This window comes from Pongo abelii, chromosome 19 (genome assembly GCF_028885655.2).
Source record: "Pongo abelii isolate AG06213 chromosome 19, NHGRI_mPonAbe1-v2.0_pri, whole genome shotgun sequence".
Taxonomy (NCBI): domain Eukaryota; kingdom Metazoa; phylum Chordata; class Mammalia; order Primates; family Hominidae; genus Pongo; species Pongo abelii.
The window spans coordinates 43,513,864-43,527,970 of NC_072004.2; the positions used below are offsets into that span (position 1 = coordinate 43,513,864).

Genomic DNA, 14,107 nt, shown 5'->3' on the forward strand with positions numbered 1-14,107 from the left:
AGATTATTTATAATACTAAATACATTCCCTACACATCACTTCATTCTTCTGGATTCAGTGTACTACCTGGTGGATGGCAAATTCAAGTTTTGCTTTTTGGAACTTTGTGAAATTGTTTTTTTCTGAATATTTTTGATCCGAGATTGACTGAATCCAGGAATGTGGAACTAAAATACAGGGGGCTGACTATAGTAAGTTTTGGCATCAATTAGAGTTCTTCACGTTTATTCTTTTATTCAAGTTGTTTTGGCTATTCTGGGTGCTTTGCTTTTTTTTTTTTTTTTTTTTAAATGTATGTTTTAGAATCAGTTTGTCAGTTTCTTCAAAAAAGGCTGCTGGTTTTTTGGGATTTTGTTGAATCTTTGGATCATTAGTGGGACCACTGATATCCTGACAATACTGAGTCTCCCAGTCTATGAATTTAGTATATTTCTTCATTTATTCAGGTCTTTTTCTTATTTTTCTCATCAGTGTTTTGTAATTTTCAGCATACAAATCGTGCACACATTTGTTAGATTTATCTCTAAGTATTTTGTAATTTTTTTTTTTTTTTTGAGATGGAGTTTCACTCTTACTGACCAGGCTGGAGTGCAATGGCATGATCTCGGCTCACTGCAACCTCCGCCTCCTGGGTTCAAGCGATTCTCCTACCTCAGCCTCCCCAGTAGCTGGGATTACAGGCATGTGCCACCACACCCGACTAATTTTGTATTTTTAATAGAGACGGGATTTCTGCTTGTTGATCAGGCTGGTCTTGAACTTCCGACCTCAGGTGATCCACCTGCCTCGGCCTCCCAAAGTGCTGGGAATGTGAGCCACTGCACCCGGCAGTATTTTTTTTTTTTTGAGATGTAATCTCTCTTTCTGTTGTTTAGGCTGGAGTGCAGTGGTGTGATCAAGGCTCACTGCTGCATTCATCTCCCAGGCTCAAGCGATTCTCCCACCTCAACCTCCTAAACAGCTGGGACCACAGGCACACACCACCATGCCTGGCTAATTTATTTTGATTTTTAGTAGAGATGAGGTCTTGCTGTGTTACCCAGGATGGTTTTGAACTCCTGAGCTCAAGCGATCCTCCCACCTCAGCCTCCCAAAGTGCTAGAAGTATAGGCATGTGCCACTGAGCCCAGCCATGATTTTTAATTTTATTGAAAATGTTGTCTCCCCCCCCACCAAATTTCAGTTTCATTATGAGTATGTAAACATACAATTGTTTTTTTGTTTGTTTGTTTTTTGAGACAGGGTCTCACTCTGTTGCCCAAGCTCGAGTGCAGTGACAGAATCTTGGCTCATTGCAGCCTCACCCTCCCAGGCTCAAGTGATCCTCCCACCTCAGTCTCCCAAGTAGTTGGGACTACAAGTGTTGCTGCAACACCTGGCTAATTTTTTTTTTTTTTCTTGAGATGGGGTCTCACCCTGTCACCCAGGCTGGGGTACAGTGGTGTGATCTCAGCTTACTGCAACCTCTGCCTCCTGGGCTCAAGCAGTCCTCCCTCCTCAGCCTCCCAAGTAGCTGGGACTACAGGTGCATGCCACCACGCCTGGCTTAATTTTTTATTTTTTTAGAGATGGTTTCTGCATGTTGCCCAGGCTGGTCACAGACTCAAGCAATTCACTCGCCTCGGCCTCCCAAAGTGCTGGGATTACAAGAATGAGCCACAGTGCCAACCATAATTGATTTTTTTTGATATTGACTTTGTATTCTGCAACCTTGATAAATTCACTTATTTCTGGTAGCTATTTTGTAGACTGGGATTTTCTGTGTACACAATTATGTTTATTAGTACAGTTTTATTTCTTCCTTGCCAGTCTGAATGCTTTTTTTTTTCTTCTTGCCTTGTTGCACTGGCTAGCTCCTAAAGTACAATATGAAGGTGGATATCCTTGTCTTATTCCCTATCTTATGAGGAAAATACTTAATCTTTTTTTTTTTTTTTTTTTGAGACGAAGTTTCGCTCTTGTTGCTCAGGCTAGAGTGCAATGGCACGATCTCAGGTCACTGCAATCTCCGCCTCCTGGGTTCAAGCGACTGCTGCCTCAGCCTCCCGAGTAGCTGGGATTACGGGCATGCGCGAGCACGCCTGGCTAATTTTGTGGTTTTAACAGAGATGAGGTTTCTCCATGTTGGTCAGGCTGATCCCGAACTCCTGACCTCGTGATCCGCCTGCCTTGGCCTCCCAAAGTGCTAGGATTACAGGTGTGAACCACCGCGCCCAGCTGGAAAATACTTAATCTTTTATCATTGCATATGATATTAGCTATAGGGATTTTTTTTTTTCTTTTTGAGGCAGCGTCTCGCTCTGTCATCTAGGCTGGAGTGTAGTGGCGCAGTCTCAGCTCATTGCAACCTCTGCCTCCCAGGTTCAAGTGATTCTTCTGCCTCAGTTTCCCAAGTAGCTGAGATTACAGGCACCCACCACCATGCCCGGCTAATTACTGTATTTTTTGTAGAGACAGGGTTTCCCCATGTTGGCCAGGATGGTCTCAGTCTCCTCGACCTTGTGATCCACCTGCCTTGGCCTTCCAAAGTGCTGGGATTACAGGTGTGAGCCACCGCATCTGCCCGGTTATACTTTTTTAGACTAATAAAGTGAATTATATGGATTGATTTTTACTCCTGAGAAGAATCCCACTTGATGATGATATATTCTTTTTATAAACTGCCAGCATCTATTTGTAAATGTTTTGTTGCAATTTTTGCATTATATCTGTTTGAGATACTGGTTTATAGTTTTCTTGTTGATGTCTGGTTTTGGTATCATGGTAATGTTGACCTCATAATATAAGTTGATAAATGTTTATATGCTGGAAGAGTTTATGTAGAAGTGGTATTATTTCTTCTTAGATATTTGATAGAATTTCCCTGTGAAACCATCTGGGCCTAGAGTTTTCTCTAGGCAAGCCTTTTAATTATGAATTATATTTCTTTAGTAGAAACAGTGAATTAGGTTATCTTTTTTTGTTTGTCTTGCTGTGTCACCCAGGCTGGAGTGTAGTGGCACCATCACAGCCCACCGAAGCTTGACCTCCTGGGTTCAAGTGATCCTCCTGCATCAGCCTCCCAAGTAGCTGGAACCACATGCAAATGCCACCACTCCTAGCCTGTTAAAAAATTTTTGGGGGGTAGAGATTGGGTTTTGGCATGTTGGTTGGGCTGGTCTCGAACTCCTGGGCTCAAGTGATCCTCCCCACTCGGCTTCTTATAGTACTAGGGTTATAGGTGTGAGCCACTGTGCTATCCTCTATTTATCCTTTTTTTTTTTTTTTTTTTTTTTTTTTTGAGACGGAGTCTTGCTGCGTCGCCCAGGCTGGAGTGCAGTGGCACAATCTTGGTTCACTGCAAGCTCCACCTCCTGGGTTCACGCCATTCTCCTGCCTCAGCCTCCCGAGTAGCTGGGACTACAGGTGCCTGCCACCATGCCCAGCTAATTTTTTGTATTTTTAGTAGAGACGGGGTTTCACTGTGTTAGGCAGGATGGTCTCAATCTCCTGACCTCGTGATGCACCCGCCTCGGCCTCCCAAAGTGCTGGGATTACAGGTGTGAGCCACCGCGCCTGGCCTGTCCTTTTTTTTTAATTTATTTTTTGAGATGGAGTCTCGCTCTGTTGCCCAGGCTGGAGTGCAGTGGCGCAATCTCGGCTCGCTGCCATCCCCACCTCCTGGGTTTAAGCGATTCTCCTGCCTCAGCCTCCTGAGTAGCTGGAACTACAGGCGTGTGCCACCACACCCAGCTAATTTTTTTTTTTTTTAATATTTTTAGTAGAGACTGGGTTTCATCATGTTGGCCAGGCTGGTCTCGACCTCCTGACCAGCCTCAGGTGATCCGTCCGCCTCAGCGTCCCAAAGTGCTGGCATTACAGGCATGAGCCACTGCTCCCGGCCCCTCTGTTTATTTTTGAATGAACTTTGATAGTTTATGTTTTTTCAGAGACTCTCCATTTCATGGGAGTTATCAGATTGACTGGTAAAATTACTCATAATAATCCCATATTTTTCTTTTAATGTTGATAGCATCTGTAGTGATATCACCTCTTCAATTCCTGATACTGGTAATTTATTTCTTCTCTCTCTTTGGCATTAGTTTGTCTACAGTTACCTAGCTAGCTTTTGAGGATGGGCATGCTACTGCACGCCTACAATCCCAGCACTTTGGGAAGCAGAGGTGGGTGGATCACGAGGTCAGGAGTTCGAGACCAGCCTGACCAACATGGTGAAACCCCATCTCTACTAAACATACAAAAATTAACTGGGCGTGGGGGCAGGTTCCTGTAATCCTAGCTACTCAGGAGGCTGAGGCATGAGAATCACTTCAATCTGGGAGGCAAAGGTTGCAGTGAGTTGAGATCGCCTCATTGCACTGTAGCCTGGGTGACAGAGCAAGACTCCATCTCAAAAAACAACAACAACGACAACAACAAAAATCTAGCTGTTGGTGTCATTGACTTTTCTTTATTGGTTTCTTTTTTTTTCCCCATTGTTTTTTTGACTTTGGCTCATTATTTCCTTTTGCTGTGTTGTGTTTAATTTGCTGTTCCTTTTTTTTTTTTTTTTTTTAAGTTTCTTAATCTGGATGCTTATATTTTGGTACTAAATCTTTCTTTTCTCTCTTTTTTTTTTTTTTTTGAGGCAGAGTCTCCCTCTGTCTCCCAGGCTGGAGTGCAGTGGCGCGATCTTGGCTCACTGCAAACTCCGCCTCCTGGGTTCACGCCATTCTGCTCAGCCTCCCGAGTAGCTGGGACTACAGGTGCCTGCTACCACGCCTGGCTAATTTTTTTCTATTTTTTAGTGGAGACGGGGTTTCACCGTGTTAGCCAGGATGGTCTCAATCTCCTGACCTCATGATCCACCTGCTCCGGCCTCCCAAAGTGCTGGGATTACAGGCGTGAACCACCACGCCCAGCCTCTTCTAATACAAGGATTTAATGTTATAAAATTTTCCTGTGTCCCTGTATTTCAATTCAAAATATTTTCCAATTTCACTTTTATATTTCTCTTTGACAAACCGTGTGTATTTAGAAGTGTGTTGTTTAATTTTTAAATATTTAGGAATTTTCTTGATATTTTTCTGATTTTTGATTTCTGACTTAATTCTGTGTGGTCGGAAAACTTACTGTCTGAATTTAATTCTTTATTTATTAAGACTTGTTTCAAGCTGGGCATGGTGGCTCACATCTGTAATCCCAGCACTTTGGGAGACTGAAGCACGCGGATTGTTTGAGGTCAGGAGTTCGAGACCAGCCTGCCCAACATGGCGAAACCCCGACTCTACTAAAAATACAAAAAATTAGCCAGGCGTGGTAGTGGACGCCTGTAATCCTAGCTACTCTGGAGGCTGAGGCAGGAGAATAGCGTGAACCCGGGAGGCGGAGGTTGCAGTGAGCCAAGATCGTGCCACTGCACTCCAGCCTGGGTGACAGAGTAAGACCCTGTCTCAAAAAAAAAAAAAAGCAAACTTGTTTCATGGCCCAGTATATGGTCTATTTTGGTTGTTCTGTACATACTTGAGAAGAATATGTATTCTTCATTTGTTGTGTATAGTGTTCTATAAATGAGAATTAGGTCAAGTTAGCACTTTGGGAGGCCGAGATGGGCAGATCACAAGGGCAGGAGATCGAGACCATCCTGGCTAACATGGTGAAACCCCGTCTTTACTAAAAATACAAAAAAATTAGCTGGGCATGGTGGCGGGCACCTGTAGTCCCAGCTACTTGGGAGGCTGAGGCAGGAGAATAGTGTGAACCTGGGAGGCGGAGCTTGCAGTGACCCAAGATCCTGCCACCTGCACTCCAGCCTTGGCAATAGAGCGAGACTCCCTCTCAAAAAAAAAAAAAAAGCAAATAGAGACACGGTAACATTTGCTAAGGAAAGAAAAGAAATACTGGGCAGAGAAATAGGAAGACTCATCCACTTCTCCTTGGTTGCTAAAGTATAGAAGTTGGGTGACCTACATGTCTTTCTTTGGAAGTTGTGCTTATCAGAAAAAAGGAGGTCAGTAGTAGGAGATGTCTATTTTTGTGTCATGTGTTAGATTACTTGTCAGAAGTTTTCTTTGTTGACTGCTGACCTTTAGTTTCTCTTTTTGCCATTTAGAAAATAGTTTGAAGTTTTGTACAACTTACATAAGTTTTAAATTTTTTTTTTTAATGGAACGTTTCATGAATTTGTATGTCATCCTTGCTCAGCAGCCAGGCTAATCTCTGTATTGTTCCAGGTTTTTAGTATATGTGCTGCTGAAGTGAGTACATGTAAGTTTCTTTTGGAATATTTTAACAATTTTGGGGGATTGTCATTTTTCATTATAGATTATATACAAAATGTATTAGTCTACCTGTACTAAAGATTAATGTGCTATTGAGATATACTACTTCGTCTCCATTATAACAACCAGATAGTTAGCAGTACAATTATTTAAAAGTTAGATCATTAAATTTATTAGTAAATAATTATTGGTTTTGGTTTTTTGAGGTAGAATCTCACTCTGTCTCCCAGGCTGGAGTGCAGTGGCACTATCCCAACTCACTGTGACCACCACCTCCCAGGTTCAAGGGATTCTCCTGCCTCAGCTTTCCCAGTAGCTGGGATTACAGACACACACCACCACGCCCGGCTAATTTTTTTTTTTATTTTTAGTAGAGATGGGGTTTTACCATGTTGACCAGGCTGGTCTCAAACTCCTGACTTCAAATGATTTGCCTGCCTCGGCCTCCCAAAGTGCTGGGATTGCAGGTGGGAGCCACTGTGTCCGGCCCATTTTTGTTCACTTTAAAACTTACATCCAAGCTTGGTGGCTCCTGCCTGTAATCCCAGCACTTTGGGAGGCTGAGCCGGGTGGACAGCTTGAGTTCATGAGTTTGAGACCAGCCTGGGCAGCGTGGCGATACCCCATCTGTACAAAAAATATAAAAATTAGCTGAGTAGGGTGGTGTGTGCCTATAGTCCCAGCTACTCGGGAGGCTGAGGTAGGAGGATGGCTTGAGCCTGGGAGAGCTGAGATTACACCACTGCATTCCAGCCTGGGTGGTAGAGCCAGATCTTGTCAAAAACAAAAAAAACAAAAACAAAAAAACCAAACTTTTTACTTTAGTAAGGGAGATATTGAAAGATGATAAATTATGTTTGAAAATATCATTCTTCTAATCTAAGATCAAGTGAAATTAGAATCTGTTAAAATTGATAGGTAATTTAAATATTGTAAAATTTATCTTATTTTAATGCATTTTACATAAGAATGAATCAGTTTTTGTTTTTTGTTTTTTTTTTTTTTTTTTGAGACGGAGTCTCGCTCTGTTGCCCAGGCTGGAGTGCAATGGCGCGATCTCAGCTCACTGCAAGCTCCGCCTTCTGGGTTCACGCCATTCTCCTGCCTCAGCCTCCCGAGTAGCTGGAACTACAGGCGCCCGCCACCACGCCCGGCTAATTTTTTGTATTTTTAGTAGAGACGGGGTTTCACCGTGTTAGCCAGGATGGTCTCGATCTCCTGACCTCGTGATCCACCCGCCTCGGCCTCCCAAAGTGCTGGGATTACAGGCGTGAGCCACCGCACCCAGCCAAGAATGAATCAGTTTGATTCATGGTTACATTGATTTGGCACCTACTATGTTTAGGTGCTATGTAGTAGATGAAAATGTAAAGGTGAAGAAATGTGACTTGTATCTGCAGAGAGCGTATTGTTCCAGGGTAGGAAATCAATGGAGAAAATAAGTAATTATAAGCTAGTATGATAAGTGCAATATCAGAGATATTTTTATATTACAGAAACACAGAAGAGGGTTCTGAATCCAAATTAGAGATTAGGGAAGAGAGTAAGTATAGTAGTCTGGGAGGACATCTAGGAGATAGTTGCTGAGCCAAAGGTAGAAAAAAAGACATTCTGAGATGCAGTAAAAGGCTAGAAGAAAGAGAATATGGGAAGTATGTGTGGCTCTAAGCCAGGGGCATCTGTCTAAGGGGTGAGTGAGGACTGAAATTCAGCCTGTGCTGTGCTATGCATTATCCATGTCTTGTGCTTATGGAGTTGCATATCCTTAAAAGGAGTCCCTTTTTCAAATTTCTTCAAAGGTTCAGTAGCTTAAGAGGCCCCTCATATGTGGGACCAGCTGTTGGTACATTGTATGATCTGTTGTGGATTTTGAATTTGATTTTCTATGCCTGTTATTCTCTAACTTAGATCTGAGCAACTTCAGGGTGTTTTGGAGTGGCATCCTGGTGAGACTAAGGAAACACCTAAATAACTTCTTATATTTTCCTTGAATATTTTATAGTAAAGCAAAATAGATTATATGCTAGAGCTAAGCTGTCCAATATGGTAGCCCCTAGCTACCATAAATTTAAGTTAAACTTAATAAAAATTAAATAAAATTCAGTTTCTTAGTTGCACCAACTACATTTCAAGTGGAATTGGATGAGAATTGATATACAAGGGAACAATGAAATAGATTTGGAAGGGTGGGTAAGATTTGTAGGCAGACATGGGGGTTTTGTGGATAGCATTCCAAGTGGAGAGAATAACATTAATGAATGTAATGCCATTGGTGGAAAATAAGTTTAGAAATGTAGTTTGGACTGAAATGGGGAGAACCCTGAAAACTTAAAGTTAACCTGGAGAAGATTATATAATATTGAGAACTTGTAGGTTAAAGTTTTTGAGCAGGAAGGTTGAGTGATTCTTTAAAAGTGCTTTAGAGATCTTGGCTGGGTGCGATGGCTCATGCCTGTAATCCTAGCACTTTGGGAGGCTGAGGCGGGTGGATCCCTTGAGGTCAGGAGTTTGAGACCAGTCTGGCCAACATGGTGAAACCCTGTCTTTACCAAAAAATACAAAAATTAGCCAGGTGTGGTGGTGCACGCCTGTAGTCCCAGCTACTTGGGAGGCTGACGCAGGAGGATCGCTTTGAACTCTGTCTCAAAAAAAAAAAAAAAAGAAAGAAAGGAAAGAAATGCTTTAGAGATCTTATTTGAGTTAGGAGTGATGTATCTGTTAGGGTTTTTGGAAGTAGAGAAATGATACCAACTATCTTAAGAATAATTTTCTTGGCCAGGTGCAGTGGCTCACGCCTGTAATCCCAGCACTTTGGGAAGCCAAGGCGGGCGGATCACTTGAGGTCAAAAGTTCCATACCGGCCTAGCCAACATGGTGAAACCTTGTCTCCACTAAAAATACAAAAATTAGCTGGGCATGGTGGTGGATGCCTGTAATCACAGCTGCTCGGGAGGTTGAGGCACGAGAATTGTTTGAATCCGGGGGCGGAGGTTGCAGTGAGCTGAGATTGCGCCACTGCACTCCAGCCTGGGCAACAGGGTGAGACTCTTGTCTCAAAAAAAAAAAAGAAGAATTTTATTATAAGACTATTAAGTTGCTTGTAGACTGAAAAGGAAGGCTGGAGAGAGTCTAGGATAGCTCCTGGGGTCTTGATACAAGGAATGAATAGACAGTTTCATCAGGATGCCACTCAAATGAATAAGTGCCAACCGTTTTTTTCCGGACTTGTATCATTTGTTCAAGATTCAGGATTTCCAAAAACCAAGTACATTTTTCCTAGAGGGGAATACCTAGGCAGAGGAGAGGTAATATCTCAAAAGGAAATCTAAGACCATTACTAAAACATCCTCATAGATGTTGGGAGGCTGAGCAAGAAGCTGTTCTTTACAGGTGTACAGAATGGACTAAAGGGAATAAGACTAGAGATTGGAATGCTTGAGAGGTGTTTTGCTGTAGAACAGACAAGAGGTAACAGAGACCTAAACAAAAAGTAGTGGCAGTGGGATTGGCAGTGAGGGTTTTGATGTGAAAAATGCCATGGAGGTAGAATCTGTAAAATTTAGTAACAAATACTTATTTTTAAATACACAGATGACTGTAGAGTGCCTAGATAACCTAGAGAAAGTTGATGATGAGGTATGGAAATCTGGCTCTGTTACTTAGTAGCTATATGATAGTGAGCAAATTACTTACATTCTTTGAACTTCAAGTATAATTTGAGGTGATAATTATTTTAAAACAGTTGTGAGAATTGTATATGTATTTTTATTTTTTGAGACAAGATCTGGCTTTTACGCAGGCTGGAGTGCAGTGGGTCAACTGCAGCCTCTGCCACCTGGGTTTGGGGGATCCTCCCATCTCAGCCTCCCAAGTCGCTGGGACTGCAGTTGCGCACCACAATGCCTGACTAAATTTTTTTTTTTTTTTTTTTTTTGTAGAGACAGGGTTCCACCATGTTGCCCAGGCTTGTCTCGAACTCCTAGGCTCAAGTGATCCTCTGCCCTCGACCTCCCAGAGTGCTGGGATTACAGGTGTGAGCCACTGCGCCCACCCCAGTTATGAGAATTAAATAAGCAAAATGCCTGGAATATAGCGAGCAGTCAATGAGTGTTAGTTCCCTTCCCTATTAAACAGAAAAATAGAGAATATTTCTTTTGATTGTTCTTTTGTTTGAGGGTGCTGCAGGCAGGTGCTATAGTTTGTTATCTCTGTATACTTGGTTTTAGAACTTAATGCCTTTCTAGATGGGTATTCTTATGAAAGCAGATGGGAAGTATTCTGGATTAGAAATCAGTTTCAGATTTAGAATTTTAAAATAAGCCTTTTGTTTTTACTTAATAATTTCAGATGTACAGAAAAAGTGCAAAGAAGATAGTACAGAGTTCTTGTATACCTTTTGTCTACTTTCCTCTGATTTTTTTTTCTTTTCTTTTTTTTTTTTTTTTTTTTTTTTTTGGAGAGTCTCACTCTGTCCCCCACACTGGGGGACACTACACCCTCTGTCTCCTGGGTTCAAGTGATTCTTGTGTCTCAGCCTCCCAAGTAGCTGGGATTACAGGTGCATGCCACCAGGACCGGCTAATTTTTGTATTTTTTAGTAGAGACAGTGTTTCACCATGTTGGCCAGACTGGTCTCAAACACTTGACCTCAAGTGATCCGGCCACCTCAGCCTCCCAAAATGCTGGGACTACAGGCGTGAGCCACCATGCCTGGCCTTTCCTCTAATGTTAACATTTTAAATAACCATGGTACATTTGTCAATGCTAACACGTTAACATTGTTACAATATTATTAACTAAACTACCAATTTTATTCAGATTTTCCACTAACATGCTTTTTCTGTTTCAGGATCTAATTTAGGATACCACCTTGTATTTAGTACCTTTAGGTTTTTTAGTTATAGTTTTGTTATTAACTGTGACCTTAAGCACGCCGCCCAACCCTTCAGGCACTTGTCCATCTAAGATACCTTTTATCTCTGAAGTTTTGAGTTTGTTTAATATCTGTCATACAGTGTGCCCTATTTATTTTGAAATAAATAAGACTATAAGATCTAATCAATACAGTTGATCTTGTTGACAGTAAAATTTAATTTTTATCTTGTAATTTTACTTTAGTATTAAAGGAAAACTATAATAATGTTGAGTTTTGGGAAAACTCACAGGAGCTTTTTCTTCCATTTGAATCAAAAAGATAAAAAGAGAGGGCTTGTATTTTTGTCACCAGTAGAGGGTCATGACTTCAGGTTCTTGGCATTTTGGACAAAGAATTGGTTAAAATGTCCAGCAAAGCAAAGAAAGAATGAAGTAACAAAAGAACGAAAGCAGGGATTTATTGAAAATGAAAGTACACTCCACAGTGTGGGAGCAGACCTGAGCAGCGTCTCAAGGAGCCCAGATGTAGAATCTTCTTGGGTTCAAATACCCCCTAAAAGTTTCCCATTGGCCACTTCATGCTCACCTCATGTAACTGAAGTGGTAGCCTGCAATCAGTTTGATTGGTTGGGGAAAGCAGCCCACCAGAGGCTGATGTGAAGTTACAAAGGTCACGCTCCTGTGCAAACATCTGATTGGTTGCAAAAACTTTGTAACTTCGCATCTGCAAAAAGCAACCAATCAGAGGCTAGGGTGAAGTTACAAAGTTGCAAACGAAGACTCCACCAGCAATCAGTCTGATTTGTTGGGGACAGCCAATATCCCATCTGCAGTACTCAGGAAAGGTCAAAAGGAGTCACCTCTGGTCCTTTTGTTACTTAGGCATGGAAAGTTAGGATTTTCCTTTCAATTTAGTTCTAGGAAGTTGGCATCAAACAGCCTTAGGTTCCCTGCCTCCAGACCCTATTCTCCTGCCTCATCTTCCCCCGAGAGATGTGATCCCCATAGATCTGTATGGGAAGCAGAGGGACTGAAGGTCTTTTCTTCTGTAACTGCTTCATGCTGATTTGGGGCATAGTCCCTACCTGTTGGAGATCACGGAACTCTCACCCTGTTCTGTCTAGTGGAAGGAGGGTAGCTTTTTGATGGCCAGGGGTGGTATCTTCACCTGGAACTGGCTGGAACCTTTGCTGCATGATCATCTGAAGTTTGGTGGTCTCTAGGTGAGGGGAAATGAAATTGATTAAAAGACTTAATGGGAATTTTGGGAGTGGATGCCTATGCTGTTATAGAAATTTGCTGGAGAAAAAACAAAACCTAGTCTGTTCTAGAATCTGTGTGTTTCCTTAAAGTCTTAGCACAAGTGATTCCATTTTGGTTTGGTTTGTTGGGGCCCAGTGCATGAGCTTAGTCCAAAACAATGACCTCCCAGAATTTTGTTTAAAAAAACTCCCCCTTTTTGGTCAGGTTCTCACTTAGGTGAGAGTGCTTGAGCTCTGGAGTTTGAGGCCAGCCTGGGCATCATAACAAGACTTTGTCTCTACTAAAAAGAAAACATATTAGTTGAGCATGGTGGTGTGTGCCTGTAGTCTCAGCTGCTTGGGAGGCTAAGGTGGGAGGATCACTTGAGCCCAGGAAATCAAAGCTGCAATGAGCTGTGCTTGTGTTACTGCACTCCAACCTGGGCAACGGAGCGAGACCCTGTCTCTAAATAAATAAATTAAAAAAAAAAAACTTAGGTTTTTGGATTACTAAATTGGATACATTAGTGTGACACACTTTAATTTTATAGGCAACTCAGAAGATTGGCTTGAATGACTAGATTATTTTGAGTTAGAAATTTCTTTGAGATATTGAAGTAGAGACATCATACGGTTTTATAAGTAAATAAATGTAAATAAGTATGTTTATAAGTTAAATTTTTTTTTTGAGACAGAGTTTTGCTCTTGTCACCCAGGCTAGAGTGCAATGGCGCGATCTCGGCTCACTGCAACCTCTGCCTCCTTGGTTCAAGCATTTCTGCCTCAGCCTCCCGAGTAGCTGGGATTACAGGTGCCCACCACCATGCCTGGCTAATTTTTTTTTTTTTTTTTGAGATGGAATCTCATCCTGTTGCCCAGGCTGGATTGCAGTGGTGCAATCTCGGCTCACTGCAACCTCTGACTCCCGGATTCAAGCGATTCTCCTGCCTCAGCCTCCTGAGTAGCTAGGAATACAGGCGTGAGCCACCACACCATGCTAATTTTTGTACTTTTTAGTAGAGATGGGTGCCGAGACCAGCTCAGTGTGCCGAGACCAGCTCAGTCGTGGAGACCCTAACCCAGCGTTGCTAGAGGAATTAAAGACACACACACAGAAATATAAAGTGTGGAGTGGGAAATCAGGAGGCTGACAGCCTTCAGAGCTGAGAGCCTCAAACAGAGTTTTACCCACATATTTATTGACAGCAAGCCAGTGATAAGGGTTGTTTCTATGGATTATAGATTAACTAAAATGGGAAACAAAGGGATGGGCCAAAACAAAGGTATGGGCTCTGGCAAGTTATCTGCAGCAGGAGCATGTCCTTAAGGCACGGATCACTCATGGTATTGTGTGTGGTTTAGGACCGCCTTAAGCAGTTTTCCATCCTGGGTGGGCCAGGTGTTCCTTGCCCTCATTTCGGTAAACCTACAACCTTCGGCGTGGGCATCATGGCCATCACGAACATGTCACAGTGCTGCAGAGATTTTGTTTATGGCCAGTTTTAAAAGGGGCCAGTTTATGGCCAGATTTGGAGGCCTGTTCCCAACAGACGGGGTTTCACCATATTGGACAGGCTGATCTCAAACTCCTGACCTCGTGATCCACCCGTCTCGGCCTCCCAAAGTGCTGGAATTACAGGCGTGAGCCACTGTGCCCGGCCTGCCTGGCTAATTTTTGTATTTTTTAGTAGAGACGGGGTTTCACCATGTTGACCAGGCTGGTCTTGAACT

General features: G+C 42.4%; 1 protein-coding gene and 1 non-coding gene across 3 annotated transcripts in view; one reads left to right on the top strand and one right to left on the bottom strand.

The window, feature by feature from the left end:
- Positions 1-14,107, top strand: part of TAOK1 (TAO kinase 1) — a 162,533-nt gene that overhangs the window by 27,194 nt on the left and 121,232 nt on the right. The gene's annotated exons all lie outside the window — the stretch shown is intronic.
- On the bottom strand, positions 6,139-6,244 carry LOC112129762 (U6 spliceosomal RNA). Its single transcript, XR_002912115.1, has one exon. It is a non-coding gene; the product is annotated as a U6 spliceosomal RNA (small nuclear RNA).